This window comes from Urocitellus parryii, unplaced genomic scaffold (genome assembly GCF_045843805.1).
Source record: "Urocitellus parryii isolate mUroPar1 unplaced genomic scaffold, mUroPar1.hap1 Scaffold_67, whole genome shotgun sequence".
Lineage (NCBI taxonomy): Eukaryota > Metazoa > Chordata > Mammalia > Rodentia > Sciuridae > Urocitellus > Urocitellus parryii.
Window position 1 is genome coordinate 1543426 of NW_027554122.1, and position 25452 is coordinate 1568877.

At 33.9% G+C, this 25452-nt stretch overlaps 2 pseudogenes; both read left to right on the forward strand.

The window, feature by feature from the left end:
* The window catches only part of LOC144252906 (activating signal cointegrator 1 complex subunit 3-like), a 43214-nt pseudogene that overhangs the window by 7583 nt on the left and 10179 nt on the right, over positions 1–25452 (forward strand).
* LOC144252922 (coiled-coil domain-containing protein 71L-like) lies at positions 7097–7877 on the forward strand (annotated as a pseudogene).

Below are 25452 nucleotides of genomic sequence, written 5' to 3' on the forward strand. Positions count from 1 at the left end.
GTGGGTTATTCATACATGTGCATAGCATAATTTGGTCAGTTTCTTCACTCAGTTCCTCCCTTTTCCATCCCTTCTCCCTTCCCTCTGTATCCTTTATCTACTTCGCTGATCTCTGTTCTATTTTCATGGGACATTGCCCACCCCCTTTCTCTATTTTTTTAGTTCCTTAGTTATCTCTTGCTTCCACATGAGATAAAACATAAGGCCTTGACTTTTTGAGTCTGGCTTATTTCACTTAGCATGGTGTTCTCCAGTTCCATCCATTTGCCAGCAAATGCCATAATTTCATTCTTCTTTATGTCTGAATAAAACTCCATTTTTTACATATACCATATTTTCTCCATTCGTTCATATGTTAATGGGTACCTGAACTGGTTACATAACTTGACTATTGTGATTTGTGCTGCTGTGACCCAGCAATCCCAACAGACCTTGCACTTTTTAAATAATGTGTCTCTAAATGTTCTCATCACAAATATGATCATTGTGAGAATAGTCAAAGGTACAATGAAAATTTTCTGAAGGACTAAAATTAAACAAGTACATGTATTTTCATGGGTTAAATATCCCATGGAATAAGATAAACACATCAATTGATTTTTAAGTATTAGGTTAATATCAAAAGTTTTTTTGCTGTATAATGAAAACTTTAACATGGTTTTCTGGTATTTAAGAAAGAGGAATTTTGTTTCATCCCAGGATTCATAGTTTTACTGCATTTACAGTTCTATATCTTAACTTTTTCTTTTAACTTATATGTTTTGATTTTGTTGCTCTGTAAATTTGTATCTATAGAATCCTTATAGACAAAAAGAAATCAAGTAGTTTGGACCTGATATATATAGTATCACTTATAGCAAATATTTGCTGATAATACTCTTGATGCTATGTTACTTATCTGCGGTTGGTTTCCTTTTGCCTAATTTTTCTGATTTTTAAAACATTTTTAAGCTGCCATAAAGATCTAAGTTAAAACAAATGGTGGAAGTATTAACTCATTAGATTTCTAAGGAGGTTTACTACTTCTCCAACACCCCATTAAAGGTCATATTTTACATTATTGCTCATAACAAGAGATTAATCTTCAAGACTTAGATGTGCATGGTTGTGCACTTGTACAGTATGGTTGTGCATGTATATACATAGCAAAAAGAATATTTGTTAGTATTTTGTATTGAATATCAATTTATACTTAGAAAAAAATTATAATAGTTTTAAAACTATATAAAAGTTCACTGTCAAGTTCATTTTATTCTTTGCTTCTATTATTATTATAGAAAAAATGGATTTTTCCACCAACAGTTGTGAAAATTACTAAAACAATAGAATTGTATTTTTAAGGGGATAACCATTCATTTATTTTACCTTTGACAGGGAAAGCATTTTTGCCATCATATCTCCAAATGACTGATAAAATAGAAGTATGATTTGGTAATTTAAAGTGCCTATTTAAGTGTGGGAATTAGAAGATGATATTTTTTTTCCTTATACCCGATTCCCTGTGTCTATAACCTTAAAGATTATAAGACCATGGAAGAATAATATTGGTATCTAAAGAGACTGTACAGATTGATAGTTTTATTATCCAAAAAGACTATGTAGATTGATAATTTTAATGAATTTTAAAGCTTTCTTTATTTAATCAAATAAAATATTTTCTAGTCGTTTCTTAAATGTATAGAATGTACTTCAGAATTTATAATTGAAAAATCTCTGATCAGCAGCTTCAATACTGGGTATATACCCAAAGGAAATGAAATCAGTATGTTGAAGAACATCTGTACTCCTGTGTTCATTGCAGCACTATCCATGCAAAGAAATGGAAGCAGCCTAAGTGTTCATCAGCTTATGAATGGATAAAGAAAAATCTAATACCTATACACAAATGGTGCATTATTCAGCTATAAAAAAGACTGATATATTGTCTTTGCAGTAACAGGGATGGAACTGGATGTCGTTATGTTAAGTGAAATAAGCTAAGTACAAAAGAACAGGTACCACCTGATCGCATTCATGTGTAGAATCTCAAAAAGTTGATGTTACAGAGGTTGAAAATAGAATGGTAGTTACCAGGGGCTGGAGAGAGGGATGGGGAGAGACTCATCAATGAGTACTAAGTTTTTATCATAAATAAATGATAAATGTTAGACTGATCAATGAGTACCAAGTTTTTACTATAAATAAATGATAAATGTTTGAAAGATAGTTGTATTTAATCTGTTTTAAATATTGCACAAAAATATATTTATTTTTGTATTGAAAAATCACTTTACACCATTGATACATATAATTTTATGCTTCAAAGTACCAGTTCAAAATTAAGTTTTTAAAAGTCTAATTAAAACATCAAGTGTTTATATTTCTTTCCTGTAGATTGACCCAACATTAAGAAAGCATCGAGAACAGTTAGTCATTGAAGTTGGACGAAAACTAGACAAAGCTCAGATGATTCATTTTGAAGAGAGAACTGATTATTTTTCCTCAACGGATTTGGGTTGAACCGCCAGCCACTATTATATTAAATACAATACCATTGAGGTAATATTCTAAGAGGAACAAATGCAAAAATGTTTGTTTTTACAGTCAAATACTTTCTAGACTTCAAAATATATTAATGATGCCAAATAACAAAAGCAACTTATGAGCAAATACATTTAGTTTATATGAATTCAGCAATATACTTTTAGTAATGACAAGAAAAAAATGATTTTAGATAGCAATGGTGCTCTTCTGCCATTCTGTTTCATGAACATATCCTAAACACTACATACACCTGAAATAGTTGAAGCCTATTGGTGAGTCTTACAGAGTGTGTGCCAGAATGATTTTAAGATGGACTTGATAGCTTAATTATTTCCTTGAATAAAAAGTTGAAAAGTAAATTGCATATTAGTAAGAAACACTAAAGAAGAGTTTAAGAAACTACTAAAATTACCAACTCAGCCTGTTTGTACTAGATGGTTAATTTAAGGAACTTTTAAGGCCAATTTTGACCATACAATTATAAGAGGATTTGTTGCTTTTTAACAACGTCCTGTTTAAGATGATGTGATACTTTAATATTTTTACTTTTAAAAAGCATATACATTTCTTTATGTGTTTTCATGTACATATATCAGTACATGTCAATACAATGATAACCTGTTGGGAGAATACTTAAATATGAAGAGATTGAAATAGGTTAAGTTGAATTTTTATACTTTTTTCAATAGATAGTGTTTTGAGTTTTTTCTTAAATTCATTTTTGCCTTTTGTACATAAAGTTGTTTTTAAAATAGGAGAATAGAAATCATCAAAAAGAAAAACTCAGTTTATATGAAATCTCAGGTTTGTAGATTTAATATTTGCTTATATATAAAACAGGTTTCAGAAAAACACCTTTATGTGCTTACTGGGTTTTCCTCATTTTTTCAGAATAACCTATTTTATGACACTAGATTTCTGCAAGACCTCTTTATATATTATCTCAGAGCTGTGATTTGGTGGTTCCTCAATCCCAGACCTAGTCCTTCCTCCTTATATCACCTACTCTCATCTCATTGTCTCCATGAGACAGCCATTCTCATTTGTCCTCTTGCTAGTGGACTGCTGCCAAACTACACCCTAACACTTTCTTTTTTGCAGTTCTTTTTCAGCAACTCTAGCCGTGTAGTACCTTTGTCTTTTCTGTATGGCCTTTAACTGATTTTTCTGTGTATTCTCGTTATTCATATTTTGAGACTCTTTGAATTGCATGTTGTCTAGTTATTTCCCTCTGAATTTTATATGATGTATGTGAGCTTATAATTAGTAAGTGATGCAGATTTCCATATGCCTATACTGAGGTCAAGACCAGAATGTTATGTTGAACATTTTTAGACATTTAGTATAGATTTCATTAGATGATTTTACTGATCTTTTTTTTTGGTTCTAATGGCTTTCTTAACTATGTTTAGGAGTGTTTTTAATCTTTCATAAATTTGATAATATCTTTTGATCTTCTATTTTAATTAAATGTGACACTTACTTTGGTAGACCTTTAATGAACTCTTCGATGCTCACAAAACAGAAGGTGACATATTTGAGATAGTCTCCAAAGCCGAATAATTTGATCAGATCAAGGTAAGACTACTTGAAGTTTCATTCAGGTATGTACATTTATTTATTTATGAAAGTTTGAAATTAATTGTTATTCCTGATACAATATAAAAAAGCCATATGGCATATTTGGAGTATCAGCAGTGTTTTCTATTTTACAAGAAAACTCAGTGTTCTAGATAATAATATCACAGCATACCTAACATCATGCTTTGCTTTGTATCCCAAGTCAAGAAATTTAAATAGGTTGTGTATTACTCATTTTATAATTTAATGTTATTAACAGTGAAAACTTTAATACTTTGAAATAGTACTTCACAACTTTAAGCTATGAATGCATTATACCATATAAAAATATATGACTATAAGGAATGCATTTGAAGATGATCAAGTTTTCCCTAATCAGTCTGGGCAGAGGTTTTACTCTGGTCAAATAAAAAATGAAACCTCATCAATTGAAGGATGGTGAGGTCAGATGACTTAATTTTTGTGTCATATCAAATTTTTATGTGTCAATGGCAACTTTAATATTGGTGATGAACAATAAAATATAATTGTACCTGCCTCAACATAATTTCATATTATATAATTTACCTATGGGAAAATTACTGGGTTTTAGCTGTACAAGAGTAAAATATTACATTTTACTAAAAGGCAACCTTAAAAACATGCAATGTGTTTTTAAATAAATCAGACCAAATATTACTATAAAAATATTGACTCTTCTAGGTCAGAGAAGAAGAAATAGAGGAGTTAGATGCTCTATTAAAATTTTTTTGTGAACTCTCAGCTCCTGGAGGTGTAGAAAATAGTTATAGGAAAATAAACATCTTACTTCAAACTTCCATCAGCCGAGGAGAGCCGGATAGTTTCTCCCTTATGTCAGATTCTGCAAATGTTGCACAGGTAAGAATCTTACTCCCCATTTTCTCTTCTTTGTTTATCTCTAGAGACCAAGGAATTAATTCTATTGTTCTGTGAATACATTACTTTGAGAAATTCTATGAACTACAGTTTCTCCTTAGAATTAAAGATATTGATTTGTACATCTTTTATGTAACCTGTGCTTGTAAATCAGGACTGGGGGTGAAAGTAAGTGGTTTGTTTGGCTTAGTAACAAATCTATCTTATATAAGGCCTAATATATGTATTCCAGTATGATAGGTCTCTGATTTTAAATATTGAGTACTGAAAGAAAATTGTTCCCTAAATCTACAGCTCATTTAATTTATAACTTTTAAAAACTGCTATGGTAAAAAAAAATTCTTCATATATTTAAACCATCATGTGAAATAAAGTAAGTTATTTTTTGTCTTCTTTGTCTTTCATTTCTTTTCTTTTCTTTGTTTTGTTTTGTTTTTCGTAATACTACAGATTGAACTGAGAGGCTCTCTATGACTGAAATATATCCTCAGTCCTTTTTTACTTTTTTCTTTTAATTATTTATTTTAGTACTAGGGATTGAAACTACGGGCCCTAAATCACTGAACCACATCTCTAACCCTTTCTATTTTTTTTTTTTTATTTTGAAATAGGGTCTTACTAAATTGCTCAGGGCCTAGCTAAATTGCTGAGAATGGCTTTCAACATGAAATCATCCTTTCTCAGCCTCGCAGTGTTACCACCACACATTCTAACAAGATTAGAAGAAAAAAATCTTACTGTAGATAAGCTGAAAGATATGAGGAAAGATGAAATAGGTAAGAAGGGGGAAAAAGTGCTTAAATGAATTTTTCTGTGAAAATAAAGTATTTTACCAGATATAAAAGTATTGTGAATTTTCATATTATTTAACATAAATTTATTTTCTCTCTTCTTTTTTATTTGTTTTTAGTACATTATAGTTTACATTGTTAATTTTGACATATTCATGAATGCATATAACTCAATATAAATTTTGAACCTACATATGACATCTCTTTATTTATGCAAAAGAGCAAAAATCACTCCAAATTTTATGAAGTTATTTAGCAGAATTAGCAATTAAGGCTGGATGTGGGCACACATGCTTATAATCCCAGAAGTTCTGGAGGCTGAGATAGGAGGATCAAAAGTTCCAGGTCAGCTTCAGCAACTTAGCAAGACCCTGTCTCAAAATTAAAAAAAAAAAAAGAAAATAAATGGGCTAGGGATATTGCTTAGTGGCTTAGCTGCTGGCCCTGGGTTCAACCACCACTACCCGCTCCAAAAAAATTAGCAATTAAAATAGTTTATATTAGCAAATTTTTAAGTATTTTAAATGTAGATCCTACCCATAAATGATAAGAATCACTCAGTGATATTTATTCTCATTTTGTTTCTTAATATGGAACTAATTTCAAAGATATGGTATGTATATCAGCAGTATTACAGTAAAAGTTTAAGTGAACAATAAGCTCTACATTCTCCAGAGTTTAAACAAGCTTAATCACACATAGATGCCTTTAAACCCAGTTGTCATCAGTACATACATAGTACTCAGTGTCCAGCTTTTTGTGTAATATTGAAAAGTTATTCCTAAACATACATTTTCACAAATCCTAGCATTTATGAAATAAATGTATAATGCCTTGATTAGACAGTATTGACTTCTGCAGAGGATAGACATTACACATGAAAAGAGTCATTCTGAAGACAAGCAAGGAGGAGGGTTACTGCTGGCCAGAATTCTAAAGAGGAAACTGAGCTACCTGGCACACCCCAGGAATACCAAGGCTGGGGAGGCTGAGACAGGAGGACTGCGGGTTCCAAGCCAGCCTCAGCAAAAGCAAGGCACTGAGCAACTTACTGAGACCCTGTATCTAAATAAAATTACAAAATAGGGTTGGGTATGTAGGTCAGAGGTCAAGTGCCCCGAGTTCAAGCCCTGGTACCAAAAAAAAAAAAGGGGGGGGGGGAGGCTAGAAAAGTAGCGAGAGAGGCGCCAGGCTGGAGACACCAGCAGCGGCCACCACAGCTGAGCCAAGCCAGACTCGGGCGGGCTCGGCGGCGACAGCGAGACCAGGCGAGCGAGGGCGGCCTCGAGTGGCCTCCGAAGTAGCGCAGCGTGAAGAGGCTCTGGCGCCGGCCCCCGGCCGTGGCCGCCAGGGGCCGCGGCTTTAGAGCGGGAGGAGGGGCCCGGCTGGAGGCGCGGGAGGAGAAGGTGGTGTACTCGGTCGACAGCACCAAGGCGCTGGGCGATACCTTCAAGCTGTTCATGTCCCGCAGCACGGAGTTCATGAGCTCGGATGCGGAGCTCTCGAGCTTCCTCTGCAGCCTCAAGCACCAGTTCTCCCCTCACATCCTGCTCAGCAAGGAAGTCTACGGCTTCGCCTCCTGCCGAGCCCTGGTGCCTGACCCCCCGGAGCCCCCTACCGCCCCCGGCCTGACGCGCCGGCCAGCCCCGCGCGGCCGCCAGGAGGAGGCGCCGCGGAGCCCGGGCGGCCGCTGCGGGCAGGAGGCGGCCCCGGCTGCCCCCGTCGCCTCCACCGTCACCGCCACCGCTGCTGCCGCCGCCGGCGGCCCCTGAGGAGTCCTGCCTGGAGAAGCTCTCAGCGCCGGAGCCCTGCTTCGGGGGCCGCACCCTGGAGGAGATCTGGAGGGCAGCCACCCCGACGCTGACCACCTTCCCCACCATCCGTTTCGGCGGCGACGTGTGGGGCGAGCGCAGCCTGGCGGCAGCGCGACTGCAAGGCGCGCCAAGTCCTGCTAGTGGACCTGGAACCCGTGGTGAGGCTCCGCCGCTTCCCGGTGCCCCGGGCTTGAGACGCCGCCCCGAGGGCGCCTCCTGCAGGTCCCCGGCCCAAGATGGAGTTTCTGCTTGGAGAAATGAACAAGTGTCAGTCGAGTGTTTACAGACTCCACCAGGACTGTCCCCTAGTGCACGTTACGTGCGCGAGGAAGTCCCGGGATGGCCTCCCTGCCCCAAGCCCCGGGATGCGTCCCCGCGTCTGGAACTCCGGGACAGGTGTACCCTCTGCCGCCTCCCCGCACCGCGTCTGCGAAGGAGGAGCCTGCAGGACTAACAGGGGAGGTCCCTTTGCTTCGGAACCCCAGATTGACAAGTCTCCAGGACTATAGGGGCAGATTGGTTTTCTCCCTTTCGGACTCTACCTCACTGGTCTGGCAGTCCTCCGAAGAAGTCATTCTTTTCCAAAGGAATTTGTTTTCGTGCTTGTGTAATAAAAGCCAGAATTTGCTTGCTCTTTAACCCCCGCCTCCATTTTTCTTTTTGACTGCCACCCCTCTTTCTGGATGGAAGATCAAACATGTTTTGTGGTGTTGCACTAGTTTGTGCTCAGGGTATTCTGAATCCCACTTGTTTCTGAATTTTTACTGAATTTCAAAGCTTTGACCAAGGATTTTTTTTTGAGAGGTTCTAGCTTGACTGTTAGTAATGCAAGAATTTATATGGCTTTGATTTTCATGGGCTCAGTGATTACAAACAAAAGAGATGTAAAGTCCAATTGCTTAACGTTTTAAAGGTGTTTCTAAAAGATTTTATATTGAAGTTTAATGTTTATATTTACTGAGCTCCTAAAGCAAATGGTAGCATACTCAAACAAAGTTTTGTTTATGAAAAGTTGACTTGTTGAATTCTTTTTTAATTGAATAAAAATTGAAGTGCATTGAAACCACATGGCTTGTGATTGGGGGAAAAAGAATCGTGAAGAACTGGTGGTGTTGCAGGAATGACTGGAATTCAATTGGAGATAATCTGGCAACATGTCCTGGTCAAACATAAAAATCCAAGAATGTTAATGAGAAGATAATAATTTTTAATATTGAAGTCACATAGGAGAGATGAATGTGTGTAAACGTTGTGAATAAAGTGACAAACAGAATACCCATTAGAAACCTCAACAGGATCTATAGAGAAGGGTGGGGGCATTTCTTGGTATCAAGTAACTGGTTGAAGTTACTTTGGGCAAAATAGATCCCTTTGTTTTTATTGTTGGATAACAAGAAATGCCAAGACTAGTATTCATCACATTTGTAAACATTATGACAATTAGTTGACTTTTTTGTCCTGTGAATTTTCTTTTTTTCCATTCATAGTTACGTTTGCAGTCTTTGTTTGATAGCTGAAGGCCACATAAATCAAACAGGCAAGCCACCCAGAGTACTGACCCTTATTTTACACTTTTGTAATAGTGTGTATACCATATGGCCTAGTGTGGAATTCTTTATTATCCAAGTGCCTTTGGTCAATGGTGGCAGCAAGACTTACTGGTTATTAGACAGTGATGCCACAGCCAGCTTTTACTGCAATACCTAAAGGGTCAAGTAGTGTTTTTGTACCACAATTATTTCAAATTCAAGTATTCTGCCATGGAACTATCCATACTGGGCTGGAACTTGGCATGTGAAACCCTCAATACAAAGATTTATCTCTGTTTGGCAGCTTATTAGGAGAATAATGAGAGTTGTGATTTTTACTCCTGTTTTCCTAGAATTCAAATGGCATAGATTTCTGAAATAATTATTTTAAGTTTAATAGTCCATAGTAGAAATGTTGTGACTTTCATTTCAGTGTTCTTGTTTTGAAAAAAAAATTTATATATATATAAATATATATATAACTTTATGACAGTTTCCCAGTAAGCCTCATAGTCTTTTATTCACTACTCAATGATGATGCATCCTTACAAACACTGTAATATGGGTAAATAAAAAAGTGAATAATTACTTAGAAGATGGAGAGTGTTAAATTATAGTTATGTGATAGGAAGCTGAGACATTTTTTGGTTATTAGCTTCCATTGCCAATTGTATTTCATACACATAGGAGTTTTCTTTCCAAAAATATATTGTTAACTTTTATACCTAACTAGCACCTGAAAAAAAATGTATTGTACCATTTCACTATTGTATATAGTTTTATAATCATTTTAAAGTAAATCCAATGGCCATATGAGAATGTAATTTCAACATGTAGCTTATCTAGATAGTTTTCCTGAGGATTTTGAAATTAGCTGAGAATAACTTTTCTCAGCACACAACTGAAACATAACCAGTGACACCTTGCATTTGTTTTAACTGATATTCTTGACATTTTTTCCTCTTATGCCTTGTTACTTTAGTGCACTTGAATGTGTGTAAATGCTTTTTTGGCTTATTTGGGTTATCTGATTTCAGTTTGAATCTGATTGCCCATCTTGAAGTCAATATGGTTCATGTGGACTATTAAATAATGCCGTTTCTAGTTTGTGAAGTAAGATGTAAGAAATATTTTTGCCAAGTTTTCTTTAGCAAAACCTATGTTGCAACTTCTAAAATGTGGAGAAACATCTGATATAGTTGACTAGTATGTTAATAGGAAAGTGAAATTATTTTATGATTACCTTTGGGCAGAGTGTGAAAAGAAACTTGGCATAGTGGCCTTTATGGTGGCATCCATTAATTGTTTCAGAAGTGAGTCTGTAGCTTAGCTTGTGTATAGTTTTTTTTAAAGAAGTCCCATTTGTTTGTTCTCTTGCCTTCATTTATATCTCATATGACACAAGTAGAGGAGGAAGCTAGGAGGAATTTTATCACCTTGATATATTTCTGTTTGATTTTTGACTTTTGGGTGCCTAAATGTGACTGGCACAACAAATAATCTTTTTTGGTATTTTTTACATTCCTTCCTAACAACCAGCAATTTTGAAATCAAAAGGTTTTTTTGGTTGTTTTAAGGGTTGGGTTGCCATAGCACTCTTTAAATTGATAATTTTTAATGATTATATATACCTAACATTTGCTTTATTGGTGTGTTGAAATATTTTTTTGATAAACTGTTATGTCTTAATTGCATTAGAAAGCAATTGTTTGTAGTGGAACTGAAGTGTTTCCCTGGACAGTTTAATGTGCATATGATTAAGATTTACAATTTGGTTGTACTTTGCTTTTTAACTTATTAACTGTAAATAAATTTTAGAGAATAAAAAAAAGAAAAAATAATTCCAAAGATGTTTAGAGAGGCTGAGATAGTCATTACATTTGTATTCTAAGATAGAGTAGGAAAAAGGGCAGAAAGACAGACTATTAACAAAGTAAGTTGACTGTACACATACTGCACACTTGATGCTTTAAAATATGATCTATTTCCACCTAATTGCTCAGATAAGTAAGTCACATTTGTTTTTTAACAGCCTCTACCCTTGGTATTCCCATACATGTCTGCATTCCAGAACCTGATTATTTTATGTTTTCTAGAAGTGGGCCTGGGTGGATGAGTTGTATTTAATTCAACTAAGTTGTATTTAATTCCTGAAGCATTTCTCATGATTTTAGAGTTCTAAAGTAGACTGTGAATAAACCAGTGGCTATGTACATAAAATGTTAAATATTTCTGTATGTGTTCTAAACTAACTCAAAAAGAAGTAGTTCCTTTTATAGTAGTTTAAGCACAATATCGAGGCTCAGAACCCTATTAATACCTAAAGGAACCTTGATACTGATTTCCAGAGCTATGAATTGCTGCCCAAGGCAGCAAGAGCCACCCTATTGCCCGACAGTAAAGGTCAAATATACAACTCAATCAATCCACAGCAATTATGTATTGCTTAACTCAAATCATCATCTCAATGGTTCTCTGGCATCACCTTTCAAACATTCCCTCTGGCAAATGCCAGGCATCATTCTGACTGGGCTGTGGCTCTCAACAATGCCAGGTCAAAAATGTCATCTATTCTACATAGCAAATCATAAAAAAAGCAATAAAATCACCTACTATGAAATCCCACTTACAAGTCAGATTATATTTCTTTTTTACTGTCTGGACACATTACTTCTATGTGATATTTTTCTTTCAGGTCACATTTTGCATCGTGAATATTGGACGAAAGGTCAAACAATGTGTTCATCAGATTCCTTCTGTTATGATGGAAGCATCCATTCAGCCTATCACATGGACTGTCCGCATCTACCCTGATTTCATATGGAATGATCAGGTAGAAGTGGAAAATATCTATATCTATATTAAACTAAAATGTCTGTACCTCAGATTTTACTACACCTCCCTACATCTTTCCTCAGAGAGCCTAGAGAACTTAACATTGCATCACTGGACACTATTTTAGTGGTTTCAAATCCATGAGAATTTTGCCATTTATTTTTGCCCTCTCTATTGACTCTCATTTTTGCTTACCAAAAATTCATTTTTAAATCATGATGTCTCTCAAAATACTGTTCTCTCCTTTTCTTAAACATTAGACTTGTATAGATGGTATTCTATATTTTCTTTCTTGTCACCAGTTTCTTTTCTGCTGAGACCACTTCCTCAAGGATCTCTAATATCTGATTGACAAGTTGCCATAACCAGCAGATTTTTCAGTTATTTTTCTTCTCTGATTAGATAGCATTTTATACAGAGCTCTTCCCTAGAATGTCCTTTCTTGATTCTTATCATGTTTCTATTTCTACTTTTATTCCTCCTTTTCCTGCTTTAATACTTAGATGATCTTCAATATCTTATATGTGTTTACCAACATACTGGTAAACATACATGTAAAAACCTACTTTGTATCCTCTTATTCTATCAATAGTTTTTCAGATATATCTTTTGACTAGTTACTGTGTTAGAAATTGTACATACAAAAGGCAAATAGGACTCAGTCTTCAGTTTCAAAAAACTAACTGGGGAAGGCAAGTAAATCAGAAACTGTATATAACAATGCTTACATCAAGTAGTCTTATAAAATTCTAGTTAAATGTATTTGGATACTTCCTATATTAGTTAACATTTGTACATCTTTAATGTAAATGAATTTTGTTCAGCAGTGTGTTCTAAAATCACCCATCTATGTTTTAATTTAATTCCACATTGTCATTAAAGCATTCAGACCTTTAATTCCTAAAGTATTCCTAATTCCTATTTTTCTCACAGTATATGAGCACTAGTTGATAACACCAAATTACAGTTAATATTTTTATAAATATGAAATTTTATATAAAATATAAAATTATATTAAAGTATAAGCTCATATTTGAAATTTTTGATTGTTTTTAAAGGAATGGAAGTTTCATTATTTTTGCACATGATTTTCTACTATTGCTATTCATAATACATCCTAATTTAGTTTTATTAATTAATAGGAGAAAGTACTTGATTGTTTTTATAATTAACTCTCTTATAATGCTGTTAGCTTCAAGAATGTAAAACCTAACTTGCCTCAGTCTGATTTACGTAAGGTAATATATCCTTTTGTACAATAAAAGGTCCACAGATCAGATGGGCCCTAAGGAGGGTCCAGTCTTGAGGTTAATAGTATTGTTCAAGGCCCAAGATCTTTCCACTTCTTTGCTCTGCTCACACTGTTCCCAAATGTTTTCCTGCTTCTCTTTCACTGTTAATGGAGTAAGGGGAACACATACCCACTTCCTCAGCCCACAACATAAACTGTAAGCCCTCTTCCCACAAATACATGCCCCCCCCAGTCTAATTATGCCAAGTGTTTGTATGGACTTCTCCTTTACTATAGATATTGTCAGGAGAATGCCATGAGCTGATTGGCTTTATGTGAATCAAAATTATCCCATGTGTTATGGTTTAAATGTGGTGTCCCCCAAAAACTCATGTGAGATAGTGCAAGGAGATTTGGAGGAGAAATGATTGGGATGTAATCTCCTTTTCATGAGTGATCTCCTTTTCACTGAGGAAGAAGTGAATACTGAACAGTATTGGACCATATAAGGAAAAAAGAGAGATTGGCTTATATAAACAAAATATGATATATGTGTCCAGTAGAATATTATTTGACAATAAAAGAAGCAAAGTACTGATGCAGTTTAAAACATGGATGAACTACAAAAATAGTATGGTAAGTTTAAAAAACCAGTCACAGAAGACCATATGTTATATCATTCCATTTAACAAAGTGTTTAGAATAGCCATGTCCATACTTCTAATGAATATAAGTACTCTCATGGAGGTGATAAAAATGTTCTAAAATTAGATTATGTTCATAGTTGTACAACCTTGTAAATATGTTAAAACCATTGAACTGTATACTTTAAATGAGTGAACTTTGTTTTAAAAATTATATATCAAAAAAGTTGTTAGACTAATAGGTGCTGATATGTAAACATTACTGTTACTTGAGTTATGATTTTCATAGTACTAGGATAATTTTTCTTCTAGGTCCATGGGACAGTAGGAGAATCCTGGTAGATTTGGGTGGAAGATCCTACAAATGATCATATTTATCATCCAGAGTATTTTCTAGCTCTTAAAAAACAGGTGAATATAACCTTATTATTTAGCTATCATAAAAAAAATATATAAACAATTTTTGTTTTTTACTATCTCTCTGATTTCACAGTGCCATGAAAGTTTTGTTATGTTCTGTTTTCCTGTTTTGTTTCAAAGGAACACAGAGATTCAGTGTGACAATATTGATTATTCAGTCTGATCCTCGTTCAAGAAATTCATTTATAATCTTAACCATGGTTTAAGGCATGGCTTCTAGAGGCGTGGAATATATAAAATAAGGGGGGTAAAAATAATTTCCTGCAAAATAATAAATTGCTTATTGAAAAGATCATTCCTTGTAAAATTATCTGTAAAGACTCAATTGTTGCTATATCTTTAACTCATGTTTTATTTGTAATTTCTCTTTTTATCAAAGAGAAAGCAAGCTTCTGATTGAAAATCTTGACTAGATAGCAATAGTATTTTATAGCAATATTTTGTTTTCATGCATTTATCTTCTTGATAACCATGTAACCTATATATTTTAAGAGATTTCAGATATTCCACTTAAGATACTGATCAGATTTAAAGAAAAATATTAAGTAAATAATAATATGGTACTTGAACTTATAGAAATCATGAAATAATTGCATGAATCATGTTTGGGAAATTCTGATAATGAATCAAACTGGTAACATGTCATAATGATAACATATATATAAATAATATAAAGTTAGTATAAATTTTTACCTTCTGTTATGTCAAATAATCCTCAGAAGGAAATCACCTACAAGTTACTGTAGTACCTGAATATCTGAGCTATTTAGAAATACAACATAGTTTATTTTTATTACATCTGGTATAGATACTATTAAGAATTGACTACTAAGAACTTTATTTATTTTAGACTTTATTTCACATTAGGTCATTAGTAAAGAAGCTCAACTACTGGTATTTGCAATCCCTATTTTTGAAATTTTGCCTTCCCAATACTATATCCGAGCAGTTTCTGATAGATGGTTAGGAGCAGAGGCTGTTTGTATTATCAACTTCGAACATCTGATTCTACCAGACAGGCATCAGCCCCATACAGGTAACAAATTGAACATTAATGTGTTGATGTGAATTATTGACTTCCCAAAATTGTTATTTTAATTAATGTTGAGAAGTATAAAGTTGTTTTATTCTGAATCAAAGTCCAACTTACTTGACAAAATTGTTTCTAAACTGTATGTTCAAAATTTTCAAAATCAAATATGTATATGTAGATAGTCAAATTGTGGACCTTTAATTTTTGTTTATTTAAGTTCCAAAAGCATTAAAGTAGGCTTAGTCAATTCTGATAATCATAGTAATGAGGAGAGTTACTATTTCTGTGTTACTGGACTTTCATCTGTACATATAATCATTATTTCGCCATATAGCCTTCCTTTTTCATTGCAATTGTCATTTATCTTTTAATCTGTATTCTCTGTGAAAGTTTTGAGATATCTCTTTTTTCTTACATTTAGTCCAATTCACATAAACTTAATTCTAGTACAGGTTATCTTTTATCCAAAATGTTTAAAACCCGAAGTGTTTCAAATTTCACATTTTTTTTTTTTAGATTTTGGAATGTTTGTATATATATATATATATATATATATATATATATATATATATATAACAAATTATTAAAAGGGATATATAGTAAGAGCATTCAGCAGGATTTTTTATTGTTGTAATGTATAAACTCTAGGTTTTCATAAAATGAACAAATGCCTTTCTATTTTGATTTATTAAAAAAGCAAAATTTCATGAATAAATCTTTGCAGTGATACTTTCAAGTACCCCTGAAATCTATTTCAAAAACATCTTGAAACTAGTATACCAATTTCATTTCTTGAGAATTCATAATTGATGAGTATTGATTTTCAGAGGTCCTTAATTTACTTTACAGACATAAATTAGGAGTCAAATTTTCTTTCCCATGTATATTTCAGACAAACTGCTTGACTTTTCAGAATAAAAATGTTATTCTGACTACTTTAAATAGCATGCTATTTGACAGTCCTTTCAGAAGTGAAAGGAAACCTAAATATGACTTTATAATCTTTCATTTTGTCAAATGTACACCTTATTCATATTATTCATTGAGATAATTTTTATACGACATCTCAATTTCTCTTTGATATCTTGGCATAGCAAAACCAAAAAATTTTATCAAAATAGAATGATATTGAGACTGTATAATCTAGTAATCTACTTATTGCAGAGGGTCTTTCTGGTCTTATTTCATCAAATGTGTTTATGTGATATCTAGAATCTCATAAGTTCAAAATATGTGGACGTGATGATGTTTTAACTTAAAATATATGCTTCCAATATCATTGCTAGGTTTCTTTCTTTCATTAAAATACTTAATTCCACATACATTAGCATTATATGTTAATGCCAATTTAATAATTTTTTTTCTTAAGCAACCAAATACATATCAACGTATTTATATAATTAGCTGATGTAGTATAAACATACCATCTAGGTAAAATCACTGTAATAGATCATCTTAATTTAACATTGTCAATAACTGTGCATTTGACATTGTACAATGTTTAATTTTAATCTTTTATTTAAAAAAAATATGTTTGATTAACATTGCATGCCTTATCATGCGATGTCTTCCTCCTTCCTGGATTTCCAGAGCTACGGAAAATTTAAACAATCATAATCAGACATAGAGAGTATGAAGTTAGCTCTCAGCTATCGTTGTAATAGAATAGAGCAATGGGTGGGGAAAAGATAACTTCTTAAAGTCATCTTTTTATTTTGTTTTTTTTTTTCCTTTAGGGACAAGGTACCCAGGATTGAACCCAAAGGGCACTTAACCACTGAAGCACATCCCCAGTCTTTTTATTATTATTATTTTGAGAGATAGGATATCACTAAATTGCTGAGGCTGTCTTTCAACTTGGGATCTTTCTGTCTCAGCCTCTGAGCTGCTGGAATTACAGGCCTGTGCCATCATGCCCAACTAAGTTAATTTTTATTTTAAGTATATTTTTTAGAAGAAAATTTACCATATTTTTCATTTTGCAACCATACTATAAAGGTCAGATCAAGGTGTCCTCTTAACTGATTTTTTATATCTTCTTTTTTAAACTTTGTAATAATTATCAAATTTCTTCAGCACCCAGTCCATATTATGAGAAGCAACCAAATCTAGTGTCTTTCAATACATAAATTTACTTTGCAGACATAAATTTCCCCAATGATTAGTGAAAGTAAGAAGACCTGTACCCTTTAAGGAGAGTTTTTTGTTTTGTTTTGTTTTGTTTTGTTTTGTTTTGTTTTACTCAGTCATGCTGTGTTCTGAAACTACTATCCTTGTTCCTTCCTGAATAATGCTAAATTCATTTTTGTTTCCATTGGCCATACCAAAAGATCCCTCAGCTACTCAGGATTGGTCAGTGTGTAGCAGATAAAATCTCTTGTTAGTGACCTTTCCAATACTGCTGTTTACAAATGGTTTTCATTGATTTATTTTTGTACCATAACATACATACTTTCATGTACTTTTATTCAAGTTATTTCCCTTTTTGGAAGAGAAATATATAGTTGGTTTATAGGGGATTCTTCAATAAAAGTGTTCTATTTATCAGTTATGTTAAATGTAGTGACTGAATAAGATGTGTCACTGGTGTATAAGAACTTATATTAAATATGTTCTTCTCTAGAGATAATTAGGAAATGTTATTCTTTAAAATACAGTATTCAGTATTGTGCATGTTTTTTCAGTTTTTTTTTTCAGAAGTACCTCTTGGATCTTTTCAGAATTACTGGATCTTCAGCCTTTGCCAATTATGGCTTTGGGATGTAATGCATTTGAAGCCCTGTACAACTTCAGCCACTTTAACCCTGTGAAGACACAGATATTTTATACACTGTATCACACAGACTGTAGTGTCCTAGTTGGAGCACCCACTGGATCAAGAAAGACTGTTGCAGCTGAATTAGCTATTTTCAGAGTCTTCAACAAGTATCCCTCCTCAAAGGTATTTTGAACATATTGTGTGCTTATTATATTCAGTTAGAAAAGATAGTTAATGTCTCTAAACTAGCCAGGTCCAAATAACCTGACATACCCTGGTGAATAGCTTTGTTATACTCTCAGTGAATTTTCCAGGCGGCCAGATCAGTATTAGAATAATTTGTTGCAAAAAACTTGATATCAACTTTGGAGTCTTCTAGGTGAATTTCTCATGTATATAGTGCTCACACATCCTCATATCTATAATTCATGGGTACTTCTTTTATAAGATAATTAATTCTTAGCTGTACTTGTTAGGTATATAATGATTCATAATCATTCTTTGGATATGAATGAAATGCTAATACTTTAAAACACTTCAATTATACACAGGAAATATAGACATAATTTATGCTACATTCCTCCAAATATTGATATTATCAATTAATGTCAAATAACACCAGAATCAAATAAGTATTGATTTTTAATTTTTTTAAAACATGATATTTAGTAAATTTTCCCCAATACTATTTTATTTTTAATAAAAATGATTTATATTTGAGGTGTTCAATATGATACTTAAATATACATATAAATTATAAAATAATTGCTAGAATCAAGATAGCTAGATATCCATCACTTCAGATAATCACATATTTTTGCAGTGGGAACATTTAATATCTAGTTAGCAAATTTCAAGTCTATTAATACGATATTATTAAATACAGTCACCCTTCTGTACCTTAGATGTCTAGAACTTGTTTTACATAAATGAAACTTTGTATCCTTTAAGCAATATCTCCTCATATCCCCCACTTTCACCCCCTCTTAACCATTATTTTAATCTGCTTCTATGAATTTGACTTTTTATTATTGCACCTGTTAGTGAAATTATTCAGTGCTTTGTTGTTTTCAGCTTATTTCTCTTAACACATGTATAGTATTGCAAATGGCAAGATTTTCTTCTTTTGTAAAGCTGAAAGATCTCCCATTGTGTTTCAGTTTCTTTTTTTCATCCATCTTGGGTCACTTAGACTGTTTCTTTATCTTGGCTTTTCTAATCAATGATGTAATAAACATAGAGTGTACATGTCTTTGGGATATTTATCTCATTTCTTTTGGATATGTGTTCAAAAGTAGAATTCCTATGATGATGATGATGTTTTCCATGTGTAATTTCTTAATGCTGTCCATGTGCATTTTCCATAATGGCTTCCCCAACTACATTTCTACCAGCAGTGTGTAGCAGTTTCCTTTTCTCCACATCCTTGCCAATACTTTCATTGTTTTAATAATATTCATTCTAACAGATGTGAGGTGTTGACTCATTGTGATTTTTTAAAAAGTATTTATTTTTTAGTTGTTGTTGGATACAATACCTTTATTTTATTTATTTATTTTTATGTGGTGCTGAGGATGGAACCCAGGGCCTCTCACATGCTTGATGTGTGCTCTACCACTGAGCCACAACCCCAGCCCTCACTGGGATTTTGATCTGCATTTCCGCAATGATTGGTGAAAGTAAGCACCTTTTCGTGTCTCTTAGCCATTCTGTATTTCAACAGAATGATATCTATTGGCTTCATTTGTCCCTCCACCTTTTTTTTCTATAATAGAATTTTTAGCCTTTTTGTTCTTGGGCTATATAATATAAGTTCCTTATAGGTTTTGGATATTAACACCTTACTAACATCTGCAAGTATTTTCTCCTATTACATATGTTATTTTTTAAATTCATTGATGGCTTCCTTTTCTGTGCAGAAGGTTTGTAGCTTTGGTGCACCCCTATTTGTTTATTTGCACCTTTTTTTCCTGTGTCCTTGGGAACATATTCAAAAACTCATTGCTAAGACCAGTGTCAAGATCTTTTCCCCTGTTTTCTTCTAGGAGTTTTATGGTTTCATATCTTACATCTAAGTTTTTAGTAAATTTTGAGATGATTTTTGCATAGGGTGTAAGACAAGGTTCCAGTTTCATTCTGTTAAATGTAGATGTTCAGTTTTCTCAACACCATTTATTGAAGCCTATCCTTTTCCTTCTTGGTATTCTTGTCAGATTAGTGACAGGATGTGTGTTTATTTCTAGACTCTATTCTGTTCTGTTAGTCTATGTGTATATGTTGGTGCCAGCACCATACTATCTTAATTATTGAAGCTTTGTACTATAATTTGTAGTCAAGAAGTAGAATGCCTCTAACTTTATTCTTTCTCAAGATTTCTTTGGTTTTTTGGTTCTTCATGGTTCCTTAATAATTTAGATTTTTTCTATCTCTAAGAAAAATGCTATTGGCATTTGTTAGGGATTACATTGAATCTGAAGATTGTTCTGAGTAGTTAGTTTCTTACTTTTTTCAGTTAAACATTTAATTTTATTTTATATGCTTATAAAACAGCATAATGTGTCTCAGATTATAATAAAGTCTACTTTACTGGAAAGTGGAAGGTGGAAAAGGAGACTGTGATCCAGAATGGGTAGACACTTTTTTATTCTTTATGATGGCAAGTTTCACAACTTCACTGGACCTTTATTCCTTGGTGAAATAGATGAACTATGATTGCACACACTTATTCTGGTTCTCATTGTTGAGGAATATTTTCTGTTGTTGTCAGTACTCCTTGAATAAATGTAGGAACAGGGCAAACTTAATTTAACTAAATAAAACTCCAAAGAAAACATAATGATTTCATTACATGAAATCAATCAGGGGCTTCCAAATTTTTCCACAGTTTGTCAAAGAAAGAAAATCAGGTTTTTTTTTACCCCCACTACCAATTTATTGTGTGACACAAGGGATATCACAACTTCTCTGGAACTTTTTCCTAAAAAAATTGTATTAAATCATTTCTAAAGTCCCCATCATTTCTGAAATTCTAGAATTCTTTGATTTCAGCTATAACCTTATGAAAAAGAAAGGGTTTTTTTCTTTTTTATCATTATTATTTTTTACATGACAGTAGAGTATATTTTGAAATATTATACATACATAGAATAAGTGTAACTTGTTACAATTAGGATACTGTTATTGTGGTTGTACATGATGTAGTGTTACACTGGTCATTCATTTTTATATGAGTATAGGAATGATATTCCATATTCATTCTACTGTCTTTCCTATTGCAGTCACCCCCTCCCTTTGCTTCATTTACCTTTGCCTAGTCCAGTGAATTTTGAACCCCCCCCCCCACTTTGTTGTGACTTATCATCGACGTATCAGAAAGAACATTCTGCCTTTGGATTTTTGTGACTGACTTATTTAATTTAGCGTGATATTCTTTATTTCCATTTTCTTACAAGCAAATGCCATAATTTCATTCTTCTTTATGACTAAGTAATATTCCATTGTGTATATATACCACAATTTTTTCATCCATTCATCTCTTCAAGGGCACCTAGGTTAGTATCATAGCTATTTTGAATTGAGCTGCTATAAACTTTGAAGTAGCTGTGTCACTGTAGTATGCTGATTTTAAGTCCTTTGGATATAAAGAAAGGAGTGGAATAACAGGGTCAAATGGTAGTTCCATTCCAAGTTTTCTTTTTTTAAATTATTTCTTACATACATGACAATAGTGGAGTGCAATACATTCATAATTTTTTGTATTACGATTCTTAATACACCTTTATACCACAATTTATCAAATCTCTGTATTTATAGTGTTGACTCTAGCTCAGCAGTTCCTTTGACACAGAATGTACAACCAGTCCAAGTTTTCTAAGGAATCTCCAGACTGCTTTCTGAGTGTTTGCACCAATTTGCACTCCCACCAACAATGTATAAATGAACCTCTGCCATTCTGACTGTGGTGAGATAGAATTTCAGTGTAGCTTTGATTTGTGTTTCTCTAATTGCTAGAAATGTTGAACATTTTTTCATATATTTTTTGACCATTCATATTTTTTCTTCTGAGTAGTGCCTGTTTAGTTCCTTAACCCATTTGTCAATTGGGTTATTTGTTTTTGTTGTTGTTGTTGTTATTTACTTATTTATTTGGATAAGTTTGTTGATTTCTGTATATATCCTGGAGATCAATGCTCTGTCTGAGATGCTGGTGGCAAAGATTTTCTTCCATATTGTAGGCTCTCTGTTCACATTCTTGATTGTTTCCTTTGCTGTGAAGAAACTTTTTATTGATTTTTTATTGATTCTTTATTTCATTTCTTGTGCTTTAGGAATCTTATTGAGGAAGTCCTAAGCCAACATGGTGAAGCATTGTAATGCATTCTGCTGTCATATATTTAAAAAAATCAAAAGGAAAAGTTAATACTCTAGTTTGAGACATTTTTTAAACAAGTGCTATTTTAGTGAATAATGTATTTTATAAAATTGGAACAGCTAAAATATATGACTTATCTGCCAGACAGACTACTATAAAGATAAGGAGATAGAGTCAGTCCTTGTAGGCTCAGTCATATAAAGGTACATACTACCAGGATCCCCAGCTTGTTTACCTAGACCACCCCCATCCTTACCTCCTATTAGTTAACACACTTCTGAAGAGTAAAATGAACTTGCCCACTGAATTGAGAAGGCCCCCACCTTCCAGTGTGACCTAAGTTGTAGGATCGGATTTTGACCTTCTCTCCTGGCCTTCCTATAACTGCACACCTCTTTTGATGGACCTATACTTTCCATCCCATGCATCTCCTTTGCCCATCTACTACTGCCCAGTGTAGAAATCAACAACAAAAAGATCAAAGAAAATTCCTGTTAGAAAGAATGGGTTGATTTAGGATGTTCATCTTATAATAGAGGAACTTTAAAATAGTCATTTGTCCATTAGTATCCACTCTGTAGCATAGTATATTAGGTACTAATATAGTAAGTAGAACATTTCATTTTACGCTCATAGATCACCTAAAAGGAAATATGATACCTTTTTTGTGGGGGGGATTGTTGTTGGAGAACTCAGGTTCATGATTCCGGCATACCCAGATGAGCTAGTGCTCTGAAATTCTGGGCCCCGAGCTGAGGTTACGTGGAACTTTTGTAGGAAATTTGATATCATTTCTTTTAACCATTACAACATTGGTGAGTTTAAATTACTGAACTGTGTGGCCAAGAATCTTGCACAGGAATTCTTCAATAAGTAGTACACAGATGCAGAATGAATGCAGTGAAATACCTCCAAGCGACATCACAAGTGACCTTCACCACAGGCAGCAGTTTCCTCAAAAAATGTAAGCTTACATTTCTAAGAGCTATATTAAAAAACAAACAAACAAACAAAAACTAGCACTTAAACTACACTGTTACAGGGACCAGTAATTAAGTAACACTCTTACAAAGACCAAAACTGTAAATTAATGTAATGTAATGTAAACCAATGTTTCTTCTTCATTTCTCCCTCTGATGCCTGTCTGTATCATATAAGGCATTATATGTGTTATAAAGTGTTATAAAGCTGGATATTTAAGGTCTTCCTGATCAGAAGTCAGGACCATCTTTAGTTTTGTTGCTTTTAGGCATGACGTTACAAACTGGACCAGGCAGTTTAACATGTAAGGAGTGAATATAAGGCCTGCGAGTGTCATAGCAAGGGCTCTTGCCAGGGGCAAGAGCCAGGCTTCCTGGGGCCAGGTTCACCTCTTGAATTTTTCAAGTTTCCATTGTCATGGCAACGCCAGATCACCTTCACCCATGCTGACCTGTTCCAATTGGATTACAGATTTTATGGTTAGAAGGAAGCTTTTTTTTTTTTAATCTCTCAAAGTTTCAGAATCTGGTCTCTGGCAGTTAACAGATAGTTTGCTAAAGAATGTGACATTCTGTCCACTTAGGCCAGGCAGGGCTGCAAGTATCTTGCTTCTTGGAAAAGAAAGCATGTGGAGGTGAAATATGATACCCTTCTATTAGTGAGGAGCTTAGCTTCAGTAGCTTAGGTTCAGAAGTATAACTCTTCCTGAGTTATAAATGAGACAGAATTAGGATACAAATCTGTGTGTGTGTGTGACATCAAAACTTGTGTTTTATCTTCTGTTTTGTACAGTAACTTAGGCAGAATTTATTATAATTCTTATAATTTTTTAATCTATATTCTTTTGTTTGTTAGTTTGTTACTGAGGATTGAACCCAGGGATGCTTAACCACTGAGCCATATACCCAGCCCTTTTTATTTTTTAAGACAGGGTCTTGCCAAGATGCTTAGGACCTTAATTACATTATTGAGGCTGGTTTTGAACTTAAAATCCTCCTGCCCCAGCCTCCTGAGCCACTCTGATTATAAGCATGTACCATGGGCTTTCCAGTGTTCTTTAGTAAAACAGGTATTTTTTGAGTGTTCTTTGCTAGGGCTGGAGTTATAGAAAATAATCCCAGATTCTTGCTATCAAAGAACCTATAGTTCAAAGGACAAATGTGTAAACAAAAAGTCATGCTATAATAATGATGGCATTCCTCAAAAGCAGCAAAGGCATAGAGAAAGGACTAAATCCATCTGAAAGAATCAGTGAAGGGCTGGGGATGTGGCTCAAGCGGTAGCGTGCTCGCCTGGCATGCATGCAGCCTGGGTTAGATCCTCAGCACCACATGCAAACAAAGATGTTGTGTCCACCGAAAACTAAAAAAATTAAATAAATAAATATTAAAAATTCTCTCTCTCTCTCTCTCTCTCTCTCTCTCTCTCTCTCTTAAAAAAAAAATCAGTGATGTTTCAGTAGTGTTTAAGCTAGACCCAAAGAATGAATAGGAATTTCTCAGGTGAACAAAAGGAATGATATTTGTTTTACAAAATAAATAAATAAAAGCAAGGGTAAATGTGAAAAAATACCAGTAATTTTCTAGTGCTCTATGTGAGGGGATGGCCAGAGAGAAAAGTAAGGACCAGATAAATCAAGGACCAAATAGATAGTGGGGTGTTGACCATCTGTAATGCAGAGAGACATGTTAGTTTTGTTCTCCTTACCAAATGATGGCATTGAAGAAATTTAAGCAGGAGAATGACATGACCAGTTTTACCCCTTTACAAATTCAATTTGAAAAAAAATATAAAGTACAAATTAAAGAAAACTTATGAGATTGAGAATAAAGGAAATTTATATAATGTTTCAGCAGAGACAGGAGCATCAGTATCAAGTAGTGGGGAGGAGACAACAGGAGCACCAGGGCGGGGTGATCAGAGAGAAAAGGGGAATAATATTCGGTTTACCACACAAGCCTCAAAACCTTTTATCATCCCGGATTCTTGATCTACCCACCTGCCTTTTCTGTAAACTAATAAAAGATAATAGTTTTTCAATTC